This window comes from Anopheles coluzzii, chromosome 2 (genome assembly GCF_943734685.1).
Source record: "Anopheles coluzzii chromosome 2, AcolN3, whole genome shotgun sequence".
Lineage (NCBI taxonomy): Eukaryota > Metazoa > Arthropoda > Insecta > Diptera > Culicidae > Anopheles > Anopheles coluzzii.
Genome location: NC_064670.1, coordinates 10,383,327 through 10,404,071, shown reverse-complemented (window position 1 = coordinate 10,404,071; position 20,745 = coordinate 10,383,327). Strand labels below are relative to the sequence as shown.

The window sequence follows — 20,745 nt, the reverse complement described above, 5'->3', positions numbered from 1 at the left end:
AAACAAAACTAATGCATTTTATTCAACCCTTCCTTTTGCAATTCCATTCACCCTCTTACCGATGTACCGTCCAAACCAACAAACGACGCTGCCAACACTCAATTGCACGCAAATGCTCCTCTGCTCGCATCCGTTTGCGCGGGGCCCTTTCAATGCTTAACCATTTACCCCGCTGGCTCCACAGCTTGATTTGCTCACAGCAAACGCTTCAAGAACAGTCGCGGAGGCAAACAAACATGCAAACAAACAAACCCACCGGCATCGGGTTTAACTCGATTGCAACCGAGCGCACCCTTTGCCGTCGCTTTCGATCTCGCTTGTGCGACCGGTTGACCGGCCCGGGGGAGCGCAGGATGAGGTGTCGGGATGACACAACAACAAAAAATTACAAACGATCCGACCGACAGCGCTCACTGACATCGTGTTTGCCGTACGATCGCGTCACATTATGCTTTGTGTGACAAGAAGGGGGGGGACAAACATAGAACATTCTATGCTGGCGGTAATATGGTCGCTCTGCGCGCGCCAGAACGCAACACAGTGTCGTTGCACTCGCTGCAGGGACATCGCTCTGTCTGCGTGTTGAACGCACGTGCTGGCTTTGATTGTCCGCCGAGCACACGGCGGTGGTGCTTGTAAACTCGCGCGGGGGTTATGATAAAGCGTTTTAAAATTCATCGTAAAATGATTCGAAGCTATGAGAGATTGTTGTAACGATTGCAATTATTTTACCATCGCTCAATACTAACACCCTGCAAAGAGCTTAGAATCTTTGCTTAGTGATATCTGTATCAGGGGAGAGGAAAACAGTATTTTTTACCACACTGTGTGGTTTTACCATCCAAATCATGGAGTGAAAAATTGCCACTTGTTGCCCTCTGTAATGTTAGCTCGCTTACCGAAACGATGCCCCGCGTTTTTATGCACAGTTGTCGAATGCACACAGTTGTCTGGCACTATGCCACCATTGGAGAGCCAAACCCTGTTTGTGGTGCTTCGTAAAAAAAAAACTACCGCGCACCCGACCAGTCTCCATCCAACCACGCTAAAATATAGGATATGTTTCATCCTCCCTCATCGAAAGGCACTTTTTCCACAACACACGTTTCGATGGGTTTTGAGGTACGATACGTGGTCACACGATACTCGAATGGAAGCGAAACAAAAACAAAGAAAACTGGGCACAATTTCGGTGGTTGATTTCAAGTGTACCCAATTGCCGGCTGTGGGCTTGGCCATACCGTACACGTCCGCATAAGCTCGCGCACTGTTTACGTTAGCAAATGCCCGCTACAAACGATGCGTATCAATCGAAACATGAGCAAACAGCGGTCGATTGCTGCTTCGTTATTGGAGACAAATTGTGTACTCTTCACGTCGGCCGTGTTGGAGGTGTGGTTGGACCGAGCGATGCTTTCACACGACCGAGCAATGTCACGTGAGAGCAATCGACGGTCGTTCAACATACATTGTAGGGAGATGTTAAGTATTTCATTTTATCATCAAATTGGATCATCCAAAAATGGAATATCCATAAGGCTTCTGGTATATGTAATTATTACATGAAATGCTTACAATCTTCGTCTAGTTTAAGGCTGAGGAACATCATTATAATAATATCCCCCATGTGCTCCTCTCAATAAAGTTAAAAGCATTACCAGTTTCTATCGCGATTATACTTCCCTCGCGCAACAATGATCCCGACTCCTTGATGGTTTCAGAAGCATCAGCTCAGGTATATGTGTATAGTGTTGCCTGCCTTTCTAATACCGCTCCTGGCTATTACACCACTGAAGACGGACGCCAACAGACAAACCGCAAAACAATATGCGAAATTGCGTCGAACTGCACCCAGCACGTCGGAACATGACACGTTCGCTCAGCCATCGCTTCCCTGCCCTGACCAGTAACACACATTCTTCGGCAATCCCTCGGCGAGTGGAATGTCACTAAACACTCCAACACGGTTTGGCGCTGAAGGTGCGCCGTCCAGTTCACGCGTGGTGACGTTGAGTGTAAGTGTTTCAGTGCCAGCCGACTTTCAGCCCGTCAGCCGATGGACAGCGGACCGATGGATCGGACCAATCGATTGTGAGAGATGACGGCCGGCCGGGAGTGATGTACCCCCCTTTCTGGATGGGTGACGCACGGTGCTGGCACACCTGCTGACACAGTGCTGGCTAAGCTTTCCGAGTAAACGATCACACATTTAATCGCATTACACTATCATCACCCGTTCCAGCACTCGGGGTTATATTTGTGCAAGCGAGCAACGCCACGCACCAGCTTTACAGCACTCTTCCAGTCCCGGTTTGCTGCTATGCTGCTCCCACGTGCCCCCTTCCATGGCAGTTGTTCGTTCAGTTCTGGACTGGATCGCTCTGTTATGACGCTACCCATTCTAAAGCAGGGCGGCGGTGGGAGCGTTCCCATGTAATGTTCTCGGTATGTGTTGCTATGGTTGCTCTTACAGGTGCAAATGAAAACACTCCAACGCCCCAAAGTTTCCCGTTAGTCAGCAACGGGAATTAGCTCTGAGTTGGCACATTTGGGTAGCGAGTTGAGGGGGGGGGGAGGGAAGTCTCGCTTCTAGTTATCCGCACGTGAAGTCCCGTGTGACGGTGTCCCGGCTCGATTCGGTCGGATCATCATTACCTTTAGCTTTACATTCGGTGGCTCCCACTGCCGTCGGTTCCCTCGTATCCTCCCCCCCCGACGATGGTGATAATGGTCAGAGATTAGGAGAAATTATGCTACAAACTTCACTGCACAAGAATCATACACGCGGGTAGTCCCATACGCACAAAATTCCCCAACCGATTGCAGGGTGTGGGCTGACTGACAGCGCTACATAACACCGTAGTCGGGAGCGGATGGGAAAATCACTTGTTACACATGGTACACTCTTGTACGTACATCCCACGCTTGGGAACTGAAGGCATTGGCCGTCCCGTGGAAGGCCAGCGGAACAGCCAAGACTCGTCAGTACGTCATCCACCGCATTTTATCGCACGGTTGAGTGAGCTCTTAGAATGTCTTAAATTATTCAACGGATTAGCGGATTTCGCTTTCGATCCAGCACATCACACCGCGCGCGGCTGCATACAGCCGCAGAAGCAATTCACCAAATCTCCACTGAGATCGAAAGAACTGTTGAAGCATTTGTAGTTCTTGCTGCCGCAGCTGCGAACAAATAGACAATACTTCCCGCGAGGCTTGCCGGATCTTATCGCGTTTCCCCACAGATGCGGCTTGCGATCGCGGCAGATAAATCGACGCATCCGGAAACCGCCAATGGAAGCGGAGGAGATAGCATTACGGATCTATCTCGCAACAAAAATCTACTCGAAGTTCTAATTTTTCTAACGCACCTGACCAGGGGCAGGAAGTTTCCGTTCGGAAGTTTACCCTCTTTTCCGGCCGGCATGTAACAGCTGCGTAGTTTTGCCTTCGCTAACTTCGGTGCGGCTACTTTTAAGCATACTGCTGCCTATCTGCCGTTGTCAAAACGATGAGATTCTCATGCTCCCACATGCGCTCATAAATTCTTGCCCGTAGCAGCTTGCCCACCAGCAACTGTAGAAGGGTTGCCACGAGCCCGGTAGTAGATCGGCAAATCGCGGGACGGTGGCTACACCGGTAAGATAGTAGCAACATCTCCGCACTAGCTTGTTCACGGAACCGTGGCAAAGGCTGATGTTAAAATGGTATTCAACGCGCTATTTCCTCCCTTTGTCTTGGGTCGTTTTTTTTTTGGGAACAGCGAACCTAACACGCCGACATTGACATCAGTTTTGTAGCTGATGCTGCTGGAGGTGGTGGTGTAACGCATCGCCGGAACTTCGGATCCGGCTTAGAACACAATTCTCAGCTGCTTCTCACAACCTAGCTCCAAACAAACAAAAAAGGACCCAGCAAGCACACCAAACCGAAACTTCTTCGCGGCGTGGAAGCAATTCAATGAGGTGTAAGGTCTCGCCTAAGGAAAGGCAACAAGCCGCCGGAGTGCGTTGCAGAAATTCTACCCAAGCGTTACCTTCAGCCACGCCAGATAAAATCGCCCACTGGCACACAATCCATTGGTGTTTCCGGCAGGTTTGAGCTCATTCACAAATACTTACGAATCAGCAAATGGCGCCCCGAAAGCACAGCGTATCTTAAATTTCGTCGCAATTTGTATAGCAGCGCTAATATCTCAACGGCCTAGATCAAACTTCGTTTTTTTTGGCAAATGAGGCGAAAAAAAATGGAAGTGGAAATCGAAATTGAGCACAGGCTGCAGGGGGCTGACGTAGTCGGGCGGACAGATACGGTCGCTCACTTATTTGCTTGCCCCCCTTTTTACCACACGTTTCAAGCGGCGTTTTATGACTCATAAAGACTCGATTTTTGACGGCCGATGGCAATCTTACCCCCCCCCCCCCTTCGGCACACATTGACACACATTATTCAGATCGTTCATTATGTCAGCCGTGCGCCGTAATGATAATCAATTGCTTCCACGTGGTGTCTAAGTAAACATTGCCCATTGCACCCTCCGCCTCCAGTCACCGAAGCTGTCAAACTTGACAGCTCGCTCTGTTTACTAATGCTCATGCAGCGCACGCTGCCATATTGGAAATCCGTGAAACACGCCGGATCAAGGTCGTGGCGAATGGATTGTACGAATCGTTCGCGTCTTCCTGTATGGTATGGCCGCAACGCAACGCGGTTTGTTGTGGTGACCTGTGCGCTAAGGCGAGCACCTTCACCGTTACCTTGCCAACGTCCTTCAGCTGCGACAGGGAACGCCCCGTGTGCTGGTGACGAAATAGGATAACGAGTGTAGAGCCACGAACCCAACGTCACGCGCGCAACGCAGCCCGGCGAGAAGGGGAGAAAGAAATCGATGATTAATGAACCGAGGCCGAGCCGGTGCGTTAATGGGGGCATTATTACACTTTTTCCACCTCTAGCTCCGGAAGGAAATCGAGTCTACGCGCCTTCGCTGGAGGAGAAAAAGCGAATTTGATCATCGACCCCGTCATGATCCGCCAGCATTTCACGGACACTGCCGAGCCGTGCCGGGGACGAATCAACCCGGCGCGGGCATGAAGAGTTAATTTGTTTTACACGCTATTAAACTCGAACATGTACAGCGCTCGAAAAGCATCTCCGCGTTTTCGGTGTGCGTGAGATGGTACATTTTTTTTTTTTCATCTCTAATTTCATTAAGATCGTTCCTCTTTAATTCGAACATTCTGCGTCCCTTGCGTGGCGGCCGTACCACGCCGTACTCTGCAAGGTCGGCCCACGGAGCAGACTGTTTACTCGTCTCGAGTCTCAAATCGTTGCCGAAATTCCTAAACCCCGGCCCGAAACCGTTCACTGACGAAAGCATAGCGCGGCAGGTAAACAGAGTCTTGGTCTCCAGTCTTGGAGCGGAAGACGGACGGGATCAATCCCAGCACACACTGTGCGTTTGGTGGAGGGGCAAAGATCTAGTTTGCTGGTAACGAGAGTAATTTCCTTTCTAAAATGGATTTTTTGACAGACAGTCGCGCCACAGACCATTGGCGTTGGTCGGTCGGTGGAGCAGTTGGGAAGACCGGTATCTACAACGGGCCGAGTGCTTCTACTTTTCGTCTACCTTGGCCATATTCTTACCACTTTTCACATTCAATGTTGTTCCATCTCTCTTTCTCTCTCTCTCCGTTTCATTGCATTTCCAACGCGATTTGAACCAACGGCGAGTACCTTTCGCTGGGGCAAGTTTGTTTTTTTACAGCACATGAACAACTCCTTTCCTTGCACGCATTAATACTCAGGCGACCGAAACTGGCTCACGCGAGCGGGCCTTACCCTAGCTCTTTTGCCGCCTAACTTGGTGGTTGATAATTGGCACAAATTTCGCTAATAAATCTTACTATCGGTTTAGAGCAGCAGCGAACGACTTGTCAAACAGCCGCAACAAAAATGCTCCAGCACAAACCCCAGTTGCTCAACCGGGGGGAAACAACGGGCGAACCAGTCAAGGCTGGAATGGTGCATTGTTGACAGCACAAGGGAATTGGGGATGGTTGCTTTTTTGTTGGTGGTGCGATCACAGCATTGTCTTTCCAGAGCTCATTCAACACCGGTTTGAGAGCATCATGTAACACTGATTGCAATACCTTTCATAATAGGCTCAATCGAGTGGCGATTGATGGCTACCTGTTGTTAACGTGCCGAGCGTCTCCGTTAGGACCGTTTGCCAGGTCCAGAGAGCTCCAAAATGCTCCACAAAAAAATAACAACCAAATCTGACAGTCCACCCTGACATGCACTGATGAAAACTACTTTCACAATGAAAGCACATTACCTTTCTCCGTAAAATCCTGCAAACAAAAACTGCCACGTTCAGCGCCAATTTAGGACATGCAAGGTTTCGTAAAAAATAATCGTAAAGCAGCTCCTGCCCGGCTCCGGCTCACTTTAAACGTGTCTGCGAATCCAAAGCGTCTTCTTCACGCACTTTTCAGACGTCCACATCACTGTTGGAGTTCGATGGCAGCAAATTGATGCATGAACAGTTTCTTTCAGCATTCTGGCGTTCATTCATCGTCCCTGATGCCCTTAAGCAATCAACTCAACGAAAAAAAAACCTTAGTTTTCCACCGAATTTCGGATTTCGTCGATCAACAGTAACCGTGAACGGTTTGTTTCTCTTTTCTTTACACTATCCTCCCATCACAGCCAGGCACGGTCATTAACATCAAAATAAATAATTCGTCCCAAAAGGCGTCGGCAATGTCAGCCACAGTCCGCCAACAGCGCCTGTCTGCCAACTGTCAGCTCCACCACGCCGTCCCCGCCAGTGCCGAAGGAAAACTTCCGCGAGGCAAAAACATAAAAACATGCACACACACACACACGCCCACAAAACATATGAAATAATAATCGACCGAATCATGCAATCCCTAACCGGTGTGCGGCTGGTAGCGGAATAAATAAACGCCACACAAAACAAAATAAAACTAAGCAACACACACACGCATTGGCATTGAAAAGATGCAACGTCAGCCCAGCAGGGCGATTGTTGGTTGGGTACGGTTGCCGACCACTGCCTGTTGGCCCATGCCGTTCGACAGCAAATTACCAACGGGTCGTGCCTAATTGCGTGCGAATGGGAAATCGTTCACATGGCGGAAGCGACTGCGCGGGCCTGTGCACTGTGGCACTGTTCCCAAACGCACTCACTCACATCCTCCCCGTCTGGAACGGAGCAGCTGCGTCGGATGCACCTTCAGCAAACTGTCAAAACGTTGCAACTACTTCGTGTGCATAATTAGCGGGCACGTTTGGCGGTGGCTTCATTAGCGGTCGCTTTACGGTACTTAATAACTGGACGCCGCCAAGATGCGTGCTTGTCTGGATGAGAAGATCCCACACACACACACACTCCACACACGATTCGGCAAACCGTCCGCCCTCCAACCGGAAAAGGTCAACCGCGTCTAGAGGAACCCGGCCTGAAGAGGTCATGTCGGCTGGGAAACTACCACAGACCCTTAAAATCCCCCAATGATGTGGCCAATTTTGCTCGCCCGTTATTTGCCCGCACGGCAGGGATTTTCGCTACCAGCCGGCAAGACAATTGGCACAACGCGCCTGACTCGGTTGAGATCGTTTAACCATTTTCTTTCCCAGCCCTGAGTCAGCGCAACAACAACAAAAAAGCCCCGACACTCCGATATGGTGGGTAAAAGTCGAACCGGCAAATTGAAATTATAATCCCCCCCCCCCCCCCCCCCCCCCCCCAAAATGGCCGTGCCGTGTGCCTTCGCTTCAATCGGTGGCGGTCGGGTCCGTTGCACAATTGCCAAAAACTCATTTCGCGCGCCCATTTCATCTGCTTTTCGGTGAACTCTGTGAGCTGAACCGACGAACGAACCAAAAGTGAAATGTGGTTCAATGCTGCATGTAGTATTAGCGAGGCGCAGAGCACAACGGTCGCGCACCGGAGGTACGTAACTGCAGACGCGCACACCGCACACCGCAAGAGACCTTGAAGGTGGCAATTATTAATACTTTGCAGACAGATGAGCTCAAATTGCCGCCAATTTGTACAACCAATGCTTCGCCACACGACCGTTGAGCTGCACTCAAAATCAAGTTCAGAAGCAAAACAAAAAAAATCAGTTGCATTTGGAGTTGTTTTCTACACCCCGTTTTCGTAGCGTGTGTTCATGTTGAATTTTCATTTCGAAAAAAAATATTATAAATGTATCGCAGCTGTTGAAAGGTGAACGTCACCCACCGATTTGTCACCCTGCCCGCGACACGCTTAATTGATCCGCGGGGAATACATTTCCGGCATTACCCGTGCAGCCACCCAATGCGCCGATGCTTGTCAAACAACGCACCAACAACATGGGCCTGAAACGGGTCGGCCCACATGCAAAGGGGTTCCTTCACGTTGTTGCACCAATGGTAGCAGCTGCCGCCGCTAATAAAGACTCATGCATACGCACTCCGCTCCAGCGGTACACTTCTAGCGATCCACAATGCGCCTACGACCGTTCGACGACGGCTTCTAATCGGCACATATTTCATCCCCCAAAAATTGGCAGCACCTTAAAATTGTGCTACGCGCTTAACGACACGGGTTTTTGTTTTCAAACCCGGGGCCGCCCCGATCTTAACCGAGAATTTGGCACCAGTTGTTTTACTGTGTTTTACTGCCCTCCCCCTTGCGTTTGTACAAGGTTCCCATTCCGGGCGAAGTTTATGAACCGGTACGGAGCACATAAAAGTGAAGATAAATTGCCAATATATCATGGCTGGTGAGGGGTTTTAAGCGAGAACAACATCATCATCATCACCGTGCCGAGCCCGTCAACAAGCAGGGCGCAATCGAGAACGAGCAGCAGTGGCCACGTGAACGAACTCCACTCCACGGAACACGAACAACGCACCGGGCGCAGTTTGATGGGAAGAAGCACGTGTCGTTACACCGTAAAGAATGAAAAAAAAAGAAACGCTTCAAAATGAATGAGTTCTTAAGGGCGCTTCCCATGCTACGTACGGTCGTTCCGGCATTCTTTTCCCCGGCGAACAAAAATTGTATGAGCTGCATTTGCTTCCGCCCCTATCCACGCGCTCTTCAGGTGTGAGTTCTTTCACTTCATGTTGCGCTCCGGTGAGCCCGGCATACCGGCAAACACATCGAATGTCACGTTACGGCATCGAAATGAACCTCCGAAGGGCTGGCTCTCGCCAACACACGGTTTCCCATGACTTACGAGCAATCACGAGTGCGCTCTCGCGATCACGACCATTTCAAACAGTCACTGTCCGCCATCCGGTTTCATCAGCGATCACAAAAACACACCCACACACCCGACCCGATCCGGACGTTTTCGGGGGGATGGAACATTTCCTTCCCGATCCCGTCCCGTGTAAAGGGGTATGGGAGACACGCCAACAAACGAAAGCCTTGCTGTTGTGACGTTACAAGCGACTGCGCTTCAAAACAAGCCAGACAAACGTAAGGTTTGGCTTCTACAGTGTCAATCTTACTGTTTTTTTTACACCCCTTTTAGTCACTTTTCTTTCTTTTGCTTTCCTGCCCCGCGCAACAGCTTTCTTCCAAACAGTTGGGATGGTTCAGTCAATGGATCGATTCACTTGCATTCCCGGGAACGGGATTTCTCTTTCGTTCGGTGAAGTGCATCGAAGCGATCGCGACCAAGCCTTCGCGATGATCGTGTGTCTACCCCCGTGTTGGATCAATGGACACGGGCGGGAAGCAACTTTCGATCTCACACCCATCGCATCGCAAGTGAGAAGATTGATTTTGTTGTGTGCTCTTTGTTTTTTCGCTTCCTCTTCGATCTTTCCCCAAAAGAAACGGGGGGAACCAGAGTGAGGTGAAGGCACCACGCGAAATGCCGATGTGATATGATCGGCGCTAATGGAGTGTCTACTAAACACGATGCCACCGATGCCGGCAGATTAATCTTCAAATGTATTCAACTTCTAAAAGGAAGAGGTGGAGAGGTTGTTGATGTTCGCTTCCTGGTCTTCCTTCCTTAAAAACAAACGTGTTACATAAGCTTCCAGCGTCGGGTTAATGGATTGCTGGAACGGCACACGGTTATTGGATCATTAGTATGCAACATGTAAACGATTCCTCGAGTGATAAAGAAGGTTTTTATTTTAAAAATCGTCACTATTTTATTTGCGAATGTTACAGGTTAATCCTAGTCAAAGTTTGGTATACATATTTAAGCCACGATCAAATTTTGTAAACAAAAAATGTAATCCTTTTTTTCAGACCATTCCTCAATGTTTCTTTTTTTAAATATAAAAATGCACTAACGAATATTCCAAGTGCACAACAATTCATTTTCCCTACTCGTTCATCCCATAAAGTATCGGGCAGAAAAATACCAGCCATTTCCCAGCTCCCCGACAAAAGAGCAGCACGAAAAGCAATCTAAACCATGAAATGAAAGCACCCCGGAACCGGATTGGTATGGGCTGGCGATGAAAAACACGCCGAACCAACCAGCGCTGCTAGTCTGCGGTGTCTAGTGTACCCTCGCCCCAAGCGGTGACAACCGCCAAAGAGGTCAACCATGCTAACCACGTGCCACGTACACCGTACACCCAGCCATTACAACCATGAAAGCGACGGGAAATTGACAAACACCGCTCGTACTACTATGTCCTGTCAGCAGGTTCCTGTCGCTGTCCACTGGGACACTGCATCGTCAGAAGCAGCAAACCACTGTCAGTGTTTCGTGCGTAACATCGATAACGACGTGTATGTGTTTTTGGGTACACGGGGGGGCCCTTTATCTAGCGTGTGTTATCTACAGAATGGAAAAAAGCGACATTTTGGCTATGATTCGCAAGCTATATTTTATTTTGTTTAATTTAAAAGGTGTCAGATGCACCCCTAATAACGTTGTTGCGCATAGTTTAATGTACATTCAGCGAAATTATGAACTACAAAGTCGGTTTGCCTCATACAAAAACTACCGATTGTTCAATGCTACCCCGAAATTAAGGAAATTTGCTGCAAAGCTTTGTCCTAAACCGTTGCTAAAAAAAAGAAATATCACTAATCCGTCAAATTGTTAAATTTTTTCAAGCTTCCGAAGGAATGTCGGACAACCGGACAAGCTAAATAAGCGCTGCTGTACGCTTTGATGGAGATGAATGTAAACCAGTGAACCATATTTTTCTTTCATTTGGGTACAGTCAACACACTGTGTCTAGTTCTGTCATTCGGGTGGCAGTGAAGTGTTGGAACTGTGGAAAAAACAGTCCAAAATACATCCCTACCGGTTACATCTGACAACTGACTCCCGTTGCAAGTAACCAGCAAACAGTAAAACAACACTGGCAAACACGCATCGAAACCTCTCGTAGCAAGCAGAAACACTAGAAAATCTACCAGCATAAAAGTAGCCAATAATTTTCACTGGAAAGCTGCTGAAATCGATCCACTAATTGACAACCGGCCGGCCACTCGCGGAACGGTCGAAAACACCGGAACTTCGCTCGCTTCCAACCAGTGGACCAGCACAACAGCCCGGGCTGTGTCTATGCTTGCGGCCATGATTGATTGAGCGAATGGAGCGAAATGCACATACACTGTGGCCTTCCTCCGGATGCTTGTGTTTGCATTCGGCCTAACGCGGCCCGTACGCGAGGCGAACCGGAGCGTACGAAGACGGCAACAGCACCCGTCATAAACGGGAAACTGGAGTGACTACCGGAGATTAGCGGTGCACTGTTTTCCCTCTCCCTCCCCCAGCACAGATCGATTAATTAAGCCTGAACGGTTTTAATAAACACACACTACGCAAATGGTTCTTTTTTTTTGCTTTTCAAACTAACTTCATAACACATCCTACCGCCCAGGGGGAAAATACCATCCGAATGCCGTGATAGAGCACGCGCGCAGTAAAACTAGCGAGTTTTAACGTTCCAGTTTGTCGCGCTCTTGGAGAGATCTCCAATCAGGTGGAAACGGAACGAATGCTACCACGTTTACCGGTTGACTTCGTTAGAGACAAAACGCAGCTCTTAACGACTGTTGAAAGTCCTCTCTGGCGAATGCTCCTTTCGAGTACATCGTTCCGAGGGGGGGTGGAAAGATAACCCTCAAACCCTACCCGAACCCAAAGAGAACAGTCAACATCAACCGCAACAAAACCTCGATAAAAGTGTGTTTGATTTCACCCATCTCCCCTCGTTTTCGGTCGTGACAAATGGTAATGAAATTTCTCGCTCGCTCACACGCTCGCAGACTTGCAGAAACGATGGTGACTGTTTTAATTATGCAAAATTCTTAGCACAAACACTTAAGAATGACGAGCGGCAATTGAAGAGCGCTGAAACACTGAAGCGTCGTGATCAACGCTCTATACACGGTTTGGGTTTGCAGTGAAGCAATACTTCGAATGCGCTGATGTTCTGAGGCAAACCCCTTCAGTTTAGTTGATAAGTTTGTGCGCAAGAAACTTCACGGCCAACTCAATACAAACGTAAGCACCATCACAGCTTCACCTTTCCCAAGTTCTAGCAACTTATCCACAACTCCGCAGAGCATCCAGCATTAATTGTTGCCACCAAAGGGCACTCAAGAATATGCGCCCGTAACGAGGAGAGGGACCTTTTAAGTTCGCCATGCTCACCGGTGCGGCAACGCAGAATCGGCCCATCGGTTTGGCGACTCGTGCAGCAGTCGCACAAACGCTGCAGTTCTTCACAAACCGCTCCGCCGTGGCCTCATTTGGGTTTGATTCTTTCGTTTTGTGGTTTCAAAATCATCTTAAAATTCGAGACGAGAAGAAAACTGCAACACCGAAATAGCCGACCGGCGGTTGGCGGTTTCTTCGGCCCTCGGTGTTCACGCCACGCCAAAAAAAAAGGGGGGTAGAAGTTGTTTCGATGGCACGTCAAACGGGAAATTATCTCATTTCGGGTCGTCACACAGTTTGCGACACAGCGCAGCAAAGTTCTGTGCTTGCTCTGTGGCGGAGAGTGATTGTGGCACAAGAAGAACTCATCAACGAGCGACTCGTTTGCAACATCGCACCAAATTAGACGCGACCGCGAGTCGTGGGGTCTGCGAAATGTGCAGAAGTAATTAACCCGCGGTGGAGAGAAATTAAAGACTGCCACTCGCTGCGCTTTAAAACGTACATCGAGCGAATGGTGGAATGTCAGTGTCAGTGTGAAGCCATTCTACTCTCCCGGGATGGAAATCGTCATTACTCTCATTACCTAACGATCATGATCGCCGATGGAGCTGCTTCCCGGAATCTCCCGCGGCACGAAATACGAAATACGCTGCAAGCTTAACGAAGGAAAGTGCAAAAACTTTACACATCACTTTACCCGTATTTGATGCGCCGTGTTTTTTTTTTTTACCCCGGCAGTCCCCGCTCAATTTGATGGGGAAATTAACTTTCCACCGGTTGGGGAACGGGCAGAAAATAAAGCCCCAAAGTGAAGAGAGAGAAAAATGGCAACCCGTGCCAGCAGGTTGTAGCTTTTACACCCGGCACGTGGCAGGAACGCAGCAACGTCAAAAATGGTGAACGAAACGTGCCTCACCAGGGGAGTTCGGGAAATGCAATTTTGCAATTCTTTTCACCCAAAAACGTTTCCACCGGGCGAGTTTATTTTTCTGAAAAACTTCTCCTTCCTCTCGTTACACAAACTGGCTGACTGGTAAAGTCGATTTTCCATCCCAGTGTGAGTCGGCTGCTCATCTTGGGACATAGGATGCCCACACGGCACAGCGTCCCGTCACAAGAAGTAATGATTTGGAGCCACAAAGCAACGCAGTCTCTCGCGACAACCGAAAAGGTATGTCCACTGGCAAACACTTCCCACTCACAACAGCTGCAAAGCTTACTGTCCCGTCTTGGCACGGCCCAACCAAAGGACCACCCGTTGCCGTGCGGAAAGAGGCTAGGGACAGTACGACGCTTGGCGAACGCTTCGGGAACTTCGATGAACAAGCAAGTGAAAAATCCATTTCGCCAACAGCGCGCCACAATGAAATATTCAACAACAGATCTGCAACCAGCACTCGAACCGGCAGCTACGCTGGGGCCAAGTAGCATTTCGTCCATCTTCGGGTATGGCTTTTCATTTTCAGTTTTTCTTCGGTTCTTGACTTCACTTGACTTGACTCGCGCTGCAGGATTCCAGTACGATGCTGCACGGACGTTACGCGGGAGTCATCATTCTTGGGCAACATTTATTGCGCTCACTTAAGATGTCTTAATTGGAGTGTACGTTTCCTCCGGATCGGACTTTTATTCAACCAAACACGGGCATCAGCCCGCGCGCACAGTGCTGCAGTACTTTCCCTCTCTCTCTCTCTCTTAAATCGGCAAAGGAAAATGGCACCCGAACGTGCTGCTCTGCCCTCAAGAGCCGACGTGGCTAAATATTTAAAGCTTTCCTGGTTGCTTTTTACTCAATTTTGGGTCCCGTGCCAATGCGCTCGTACAGACGGACGGCAGAGTACAGGCCATGCTGCACGGGCCAGCGCGGGTAGGATAAAGTTCCATAAAGTTGATTGAAAACTTCCGACACTGTGGCCGGAAGTGAAAAACTTCGGACGGAGGATAGTCCTCGTCTCTCGGACCTGCGCCGGAAAGAAATGCAATATTCAATATGACAACAAATCGGATACAATTATTTCCTCGCCGGGAACGGGAACAGGCAAACACGGACAAACTTCTGCACCGTTCTAGCGCAGCATGTTCGTGAGCGGTTCTACCATTAAGCTCGGCGGAGATGGACACTGGACGTTCGAGCGACACGTGCAGCTCCCGTCCAGTTCACGCTTGTCTTATCGGACAGGTTGACCTTCGGAGCGCTTTTCGGTAACGTGCTGCACCGTGTCTGTGAAGCGCACTTCACTCAATAAAGTCAAAAGTCGAAGCTTTTGACTAGCTAAACGACTGTGACTGTGGCGGTAGGATGGCAAAGTTTGATCTATTGCCGGGGCCAGGTCCGAGCGCCCGTACACAACACCGTCCGTCGGCAGCAGAGGCGGGTCGGATGTACCCGTACTGTGCTGAATAATCTATTTCGTTGAACATTCCCTAACCTGGGCTGAACTTTGGGAAAGTTTTTGGAGTTGAATATGGGCAACAGCACTTCATTGTTTACATTCTACGTTCAATTTTATCAAATCAAAGCGATTTTGGAGCAGCAACTATGCTCGCCATGTCTAAGCGGTCAAAAGCAGACGATCTATCTCTGGCATCTAGGTACGGATGCCGTATTTATAGGGTCATTAACTTATCGGCACATTTAAGTGCAGTGCATTAAGACACACTCCCCCTGCATTGGTACACACGTCCAGAACCTATAAGAAGATAGGATTTTACATCCCAAACATATTGACACCTTTGGGATGATGTTTAGTTAATCTTGTCCAATGCATCTTTTGGAAGTGACATGTTCAGTGGCTTGTCGGCTACCTTCCCATCCAGTTGTTAAATCCAAATGGAAGTGCAATGACACTGGCCACTTCCGTTAACTGGAAGGTGAAAACCATTTGTCCAAAGCGTCCAATACACACCTTCCAACACGCATTTCGGAGCCACGGTCTATGCTGTCCACCCGAAGCCGCGTGCCATCGTTCTGGGTGGGGGACCGGTTTTTGGGCCTACGGGACTCAACCATCCAACCAGCCCCACAACGCATGACCACTAATTTATCGGACCGAACGACCAACATCGAGCGTCTTGCCGACTTCCGCCCCTCGCAGGGCGAAAAGCACCGAACCGGATAGGGCACCGAAAACTTCGAACAAAGCGTACCTGCGAATAATACAACACACACACCGCGGACCGCAATTATGCTTGTATGTGCGCGTTTGCTCGGGCCGCTGGCACATGCTCACCCCAAAAGGTTCAACGATCTGACCCGCCCGGCCGAAACAAAAGCAGCAGAAAACGAACGAACCAAAAATAAAAGTTCGACTAACGCACCAAAACTACTGTGGCTCTTCTTCACGCGTAATTTGTTCGTCTGAGCTTTGCGGAACTGAACACAAACACACGCACAGAAAAAACATGGTGGTGCTAGCATAATTTGCCGTTCGATGCAGGTTCGAAAGCAGAGCAGGAAACACAACCACTACAGAACGCCGTACAAAGAGAGCGAAAAAAGCAGAGAAGATTCAACCGTGTGGACAGGATGACCGATGGGAATGGAAGCAAAGGGACGAATCAATGGACAGTGCAACAGCGGGGGACGGGGGAGACCGTGATCGAAAACATGTTTTACCAAAAACAAATGAACGAAATAAATAATTTTTCACAGGCAAGGAAAGAAAGAGCAGCACGCAAAATCGTAAATAACTACATTCGGCAAACAGCATAAGAGGAAACTGTTTTTCATACTATATTCATTATCCCCAAGGCAGTGTAATTCAAATAGAAAAGGTCACTTCATGAAAGAGATCGTGCTAAAAAGTATGATTTTTATACCGTATATTGCAACATTTTAGTTCAAATACTAATTAAACCCGCTAAAACAAACAAATCTTTCAGCCACCAGTGGCTGCTTTACTTTCACCTCACACCTGATAAAACGTGCGAAGCACATCAAACAAAACTCTCCCGCAATCGCCCCTGTTCCTTCGATTTTCCCATTCTAGTCGTCCCTGTCTGCCGTTCAACCCCTACCGTACCGTTAGCAGGAAGGCTACCGCCCTTGGGCTCCAAACGAACACAGTGATGCGAGCAATCCCCGGGAACCACTTGTTGATTCACCTCGTGGCAGATTTTTCTCCCTGCGCTGGATAGACGTTCCAGAATGCCGGGGGTGCAGTGTACTACCCAAACCAGCTGGTTGAGGGTGGTCATGGAGTGCTGCTGCCACTGGTTTTTGCTTTTCATCTGCCAAGAAAACCCCTTTTAGTGGTAGTGATTGGAATCTTTTCTTTCCTCACGGGGCTTTCACTGGGAGGGACAGGTATTTTCCGGGAAATGAGAGAGAAATAACCCAAACCCTGTCACCTGAGCATTACTTGTGTGTGTTTGAGTGCAAGTGTGTTAGTTTATAAGATTGTCCAAGCGCAGTCGGTTCATTTTGTTGAGCACAACAGCGCAAAGGTCCTTTCCTTCCGCTGCACTGAGAGGCAACAAGAACCCGCCGACGAGAAAGAAACGGTTAACTCACACACTCAACCTCGACGCCGTGCGCCATTATGCTCCATTACCGTGGGGGGGAGGGGGGGAGTAGGGTTAATTAAAAATGTAATGCGATAATTGTTCACTCCATACGTACGCCAGCACGGGCAGGACGATCAACTTTTCCGTACCTTGTGATGTCCAGCACTCTCTCTCTTTCTCAGCGCTGTCCTGTTGGTAGTCTGCGCCTTTTGATCTGCTGCGATGGTGACGTTCGGGGTTCGTTCCACACCCCGGGGGGAAAGGGTCTTTCGGATTCGAACGGGGTTGGTTCACTTCCAGCCGGTAGTTGACGGCCGGATCAGAATCAGGTTTACTAAAAATGCAGTTTTCCACCCGGCACAAGGCTTCCCGGCACACTATGGCGTGGCACTGAGCTCGCTTTGCTCGCTTTACACTCTCACTTGCCCCACCCGTCACCTTTAAGCACTTCGTTTCTTTCAACAATCAGCCTTCAACACAGCTCATAACCATAATGACACGGGGGAAAACACACTAACAGGACAATGGACGATCGTGTCCTGCACGGGTAGCAAAACAAGGAGCATTTCATACGCTCACGAAACCACGCACACTGCAGCAACTGGAAAAACGAGAAACAATTAAACACAACTACACCCAAACTATGCGCACTCTTTCGGTGCTCGGGCCACAGGATGGAACGCCTTTCTCCTGCCGCACGAAAGGTGGGTGGAATCAGTGCAATTCGATCGAAGGTGAGCTACACGTTTGCTTGCAATTTTTATGCTTTATCAACTCCCACAGGAATGCAACAACGAAAAACACCCCCCGCGAGACGATCGACGGCGAAGGGGGAAATTAGCAACAACCAACCAACGAGTGGTTGGGTCGAGAAAAACCGGTTTTCCCTACTGGAACTGTCTCGGGCTAAAAGCCGCGACTCCCCCATGCGCCTACGAAACGAAGCACAGCTACAATCCGGTTTCCGGTTCAAAACTGCACATTACACACTCGCTTGCACTGTGTGCGCCAGCAGCCGCCAGAGATGTTGCTTGCGTTGCAGATTTTTCCAAAACTTCATCGTACGAAACGGGGAGTTTAACATGCGATCATCGTTATCAGGCAACAGCCCTTCCCTTCGCGACGAAGGGCGATTATGATGTTTGTGTTAGGATTTTAGCGCTTCTTCCTTCACCGTGTGTACGCATCGCAGCGTTATGTGCCCCGGCGTGGAACTCTCACCAATACACACGTTTGCTTGGGAGCGCGATAGGTATGGGGAACCGTGCAAAGCATAAATCGAACCATCGCCACAAACACACCTTCACGGAAGATCTTCACCAAGGTGAGCTTCTTCGGCGGCGGGGATAAACCGGATCCACACAAAAATTACTAGCTACCTTCGCCCGTCGATCGAGATCTCCACCCCGTTGGCGCAAGAAAGCAAGCTTTTAACTGCCACCCTGATTCGAGTTTCCCCTTTCACGATCGTTTCCTTTACTTGGGGAAACTTTGGAAGCAGTGCTGAAGAAGTGGTGAGAGAACAACATATGTTTGTTTGTTGTTTTTTTCGATACTCTCTTAATGGTTATTAAAAACATGAAGACCTAGCAATACACTCAAAGCACACCTTACACCACACAAAAATGCATATTTTTCTCGTTCACGCTTGCAAAACCACAATCACACAAAGCATGCTTTCAATCGCTACGACGAACGACAAGCGCCCCACGCTCAAAACACGTTCGCCACCAAGTTCCGAAACTCGTGCGGCTGCTTTAAAAAAAAACACACACACAGCGCGTTGTTTCGCTTGCGAACGGGCGGACCGACGGCAACCTTCCCTGGCGGTTGTTTTACGTAGACTGAACGCGCATTTCTTCATGCACTGGCGAAAGGCTCAAGAAGCCGAACGGAATGCACCGGCGTGGCCGCACCACGCGCTTTTGGACCCGCGGAGAGAGCAGCGCGATGAACGCGCGATGAACGGAACCGTGTTCCGTTCGGCCAAGGCACGCGCACTCGGGCTGCACGACGCTGGAAAGCGTGAACGAACGCTGACTGCACCACCGGCCAACACGTTTGTTAGCGTATTTGAATCGTTTTAATGTTAATATTGTTTAAATGGTAAATTATTTTGCACAGGAAAAATCCTTTGAAGGTAGCAAATTGCAACTATCTGAAATGCCTTACAAGTTTAAACTAAATATTACGTTCGTAAAAGATTAACATTGGCTTAATAATGCATTAGCATCGTACTTCAAACAAGCATTTCAATATTCCATTAAATGAACGAGGAAAGCAAAGTCTACTTTCATCTGAAGAACAACATAAATTATATTACACATTAATTAAAAAATGAATTAAAGTATAAACCATTAATATAATAGTTAATATAAAGAAGTACTCGACAAAATAAAACAGAAAACAGTGGATACAAATGAATCAAAATCATGGTTTGAAATCGAAATGAACAAAAATGAACGCGAGAGTCACAAAACACACGCAAAGCCAGAGAGCGAGAGAACACGCGTTCATGCCCGAACCGCCGAAGCCGAACGTGCAGAGACCGACCGCCAGCATCGGCACATAAATACGCCGGCTCTCGATACGCACCAACACACAGAAGGCAGGGTGGGTTATGCTTTCTCGGTGAGCATAAAGCAGGCGAGGCAGAAAAGGGTTAATGCTGCAACAACGCGGCGGTCCCGATCAAAGCATAACTCTTTGAACAGATGCGATAAACGGGGTTTCACTGTGTATTTTTAGCGACATCTAAGATAAGATAATGGTTTTTGGTAAAGGTAAAGGTAAAGCATAGATGATTGAAAATGAGGGTTTTGATTGATTTCGATCATTTTAAACATACTAAACAAATGCGGCGCAAAAGGAAAAACTTTTATACTGCATGATTTGATGAAATTGAATAGTGATGTTTCATTTTTACTACAAGAGTATCATTTCCTCTACTGCAATAAGCATCACTGCAGTATATAAGCGTACAGCAATATTGTTTCTTCTTCGCTTGTTTTTTTTTTCGGCGAGTGCCTCACTATCGACAACGAACCGAGATTAATTGATAGGCCTCGTGGGTACGAATATCGGATCGAGCAAAGCGCAACTTCGTGAGAGCTTGCAGCCTTCACGCCTCGTGCACGCCGCACTGTTAATGATCCACCGTTCGAAAGACACTCCGGCGATATCGGCACACACGGGCCAGTGGTGACGGGCAGGAGGTGCGGTGCGCTAGACAGCGGAACATTTCGATCGAAGGGATGGAAATAAAATACGGACGCGTGAAACCGAATCATGGTAAGGATTCCTCCTCTGCAACCCATCCGACCTCCCTCCCGACCGAAGTCGAACTTTCAAACCGCACCATTCTTACGAATTACGAAACTTCAGCTTCTCTCCTCCTGAACTTCCCCCCCCCCCCCCCCCCAGCGGTATTATCGGCGGCACTTTGATTGACAGCGCAGCACCGTTTGCAGCAAGATGAGCGAAAGTTAACGCGCCACCGTAAAAGTGCTCCAGAAACTTTGACATTCTATCACCGATTTTTGATCGATCGCGACCGCGC

The 20,745-nt window shown here is 48.8% G+C and overlaps 1 protein-coding gene across 2 annotated transcripts in view; it reads right to left on the bottom strand.

The window, feature by feature from the left end:
• LOC120947677 (uncharacterized) overlaps positions 1-19,043 on the bottom strand; it is a 108,887-nt gene extending 89,844 nt beyond the window's left edge. Inside the window, exons 1-2 of one of the 2 annotated variants that reach the window (XM_049605890.1) lie at positions 18,773-19,043; positions 17,336-17,787 (exon numbers count right to left, since the gene is read on the bottom strand). The gene's annotated coding sequence lies outside the window, so the exon portion shown is untranslated. The remainder of the gene's footprint in view (positions 1-17,335; positions 17,788-18,772) is intronic. The other variant, XM_049605891.1, reaches the window with a different exon arrangement.
• Positions 19,044-20,745: the final 1,702 nt, after the last annotated feature.